General features: G+C 48.3%; 1 pseudogene; it reads left to right on the forward strand.

Moving 5' to 3' along the window:
* Positions 1 to 1,227: 1,227 nt before the first annotated feature.
* Positions 1,228 to 1,813, forward strand: LOC138821519 (protein PIMREG pseudogene; annotated as a pseudogene).
* The last annotated feature ends 745 nt before the right edge of the window (positions 1,814 to 2,558 follow it).

Consider the following 2,558-nt stretch of genomic DNA (forward strand, 5'->3'; position numbering starts at 1 on the left):
GGCGACTGATCAGGTCCCAACTTCCCGCGCAACCAACATCCACCCCAGCACCGAAATTGGACCAATCAGCAGCCACAACGCAGGCAGGAGGTGGGACTTCTCCCTTGCTTGGAATTGTGGGATCCCCCCCCCCCCCCGCCCCCAAGTGGGTCTGCAAGCCTATATTACATTTCTTGGGAGGTCGGTTGTGGAGCTTGAACTCAGGGCCTGGGCGCTGCCCCTCAGCTCTTTAGCTCAAGGCGAGCGCTCTACCACTTGAGCCACAGCACCACTTCCAGTTTTCTGAGTGGGTTATTGAAGAAAAGAGTCTCACAGAGTTTCCTGCTGGGCTAGCTTTGAACCATGATCCTCAGATCTCAGTCTCCGGAGTAGCTAGGATTACAGGCGTGAGCCACCGACGCCTGGCTTACGTTACAGAAATTTTAGGCTTTAACCAAGCTACCCATTTAATGATTCCATTCCTAAATACTGGATGATAGTCCTTTGTAATGTTAAGAAACAGGCAGTCTACAAAGACCAACTCATTTCTCCCAGCTTGATTTCTCATTCTCTTGTCTGACTCATACTTTTTTTTTAGGTATCTTTTGTTATTCACAATCATTTCCAGTCAGCATTGGCCTAAGTCTATAAACGGAAAAACGTTCCAGTGTCTAGTATATAAACAGCTGCACTTTGTAAAGAGAGGCCTGTAATCTTTGCCAGGAAATAAGATTCATGCCCCTCTTGAAGGCCAGACTACAGGAAATGCCATACACTAAGAGGCAGCTTTGAAAGTCATCATCCACTTACTACAGCTTGCCTCTAAACTAATACTCTGGGAGTACTTAAGTAACTGTTTTCTTCAAATATCCAATAGAATAGCAACTGAAGGGCTGTTTCAATCAAACATTAATGAGTATGTGATCAACATCACCTACAAAGAATGTGGTTTGCAAGAATGAATTCATAGCTGGACACCAGTGGCTTATGAATATGATCCTAGCTCCTAAGGAGCCTGAGACCTGACATTACAGAAGCCAGATAGGGCAGACAAACCTGTACAACTCTTGCCTCCTACTGATCTGCAGTGCAAGAGCTCAAAGCTCAGAGTTCATACCCCAGTATGGGCACATACCACAAACACAGAAAATAATAAATTCTATGGTCCACATGGAGCCATTTTACGGAGTGCCTGGTCCCCCATTGAATCTGTAGGGTTTGCCAGGCAAAGGAGATTGGGTTGGGCAGATGGTACCTCAATAGAAGAACATGAAGACCTCCCACTGGCGATCCCTCCTGAAGGAGGAGCAGGAGGTGATGTTGGCAGCCCCCAACCATCTGAGGTGACAACAGGTGCTCTGGACTACCTGTGCAGACAGTTCCAGAGGAAGCTGCTCCTAAGAATAGCCTCAACCTGGGGGCAGACCCATCCTGGAAACTCCAGAGCTAGAGCATCAAGGCCTCCAAGCTGCAGCTTGCTCAGTTAACATCTTGGGTGTCATGTTCCAGAGGATCCAGCAGTCCTGCCAAAGTGGAACCAAGTGGATGATGGAGACAGGTGACTGCAAGGAGGAAGAGAGGGAAGAAAGGCACCTCCTAGCCTAAGCCAGAGGAGCATCAAGTTATGTGGAGCCACCTGGGACTCAAGAGAGGGAGCACTCCTGACTCTCTGTCCAGTTGCCATGACCCCACCAGCTGCAGTGGCTGAGGAGGGAGGCTTCCTTCCAGAGCCCCTACTCCTCAGTAGAACCTGGAACCAGTGGGTGTATAAATCCAGCATTTCCAGAAGCTATTCACAAAACTGGAAGAGGCTATCACAGCTGCAGAGCAGTGACATGGCCAACCCCCTCATTCATGACTGAGGACAAGGCCCTGCACGGTATCTGCTGCCCACCCAATACCTTCCTGGAGGAAACACGAGTTATCACGCCTGGGCCACAAATTCTGATTAACCTGGCATGCTGCTGTCTCAGCCATGCCTGGGCCTAGCAATGACCCCTGCTACATCCTGGAATGACTTGGGGAGATGCAGAAATTGCTCATTTTCCCCCAGAAGACTCGAGCATAAAACTCATCACACACCAGTCTTGTGGTTGCCTCTGAGCCCTTTGGGGTTTACTCCTCTGAGCAGGAGTAAAGGCTTGAGGAAATCATCATAAACTCATACCCTACATTTCCAGGGTAGTTCAGGGGATCCATGTTTCATTCCTACTCCCTGCCCTGAAGGGAGAGGAGTTAGTCCAGACTTTATTAACATGGTGCTTATTTATCAGACAGGAGGCATTGTGGGTAGGTTTCTGCCCTTCATAAATTATTTAAGGATGTGTTTCCTAGATCACACTTTTTCATAATAAACATTTTATATGCACACACACAAATATGGTTGTAAAAAAAAGTTGGTGCCGGGCACTGGTGGCTCATGCCTGTAATCCTAGCTACTCAGCAGGCTGAGATCCGAGGATCACTGTTCAAAGTCAGCCCAGGCAGGAAAGTTAGTGGGACTCTAATCTCCAATAAACCACTAGAAAACCGGAAGTGGTGCTGTGGCTCAAGTGGTAGAGTGCTCACCTTGAGCTGAA

Source organism: Dipodomys merriami, unplaced genomic scaffold, assembly GCF_024711535.1.
Source record: "Dipodomys merriami isolate MVZ:Mamm:240054 unplaced genomic scaffold, mDipMer1.0.p SCAF_92, whole genome shotgun sequence".
In the NCBI taxonomy this organism is placed as follows: domain Eukaryota; kingdom Metazoa; phylum Chordata; class Mammalia; order Rodentia; family Heteromyidae; genus Dipodomys; species Dipodomys merriami.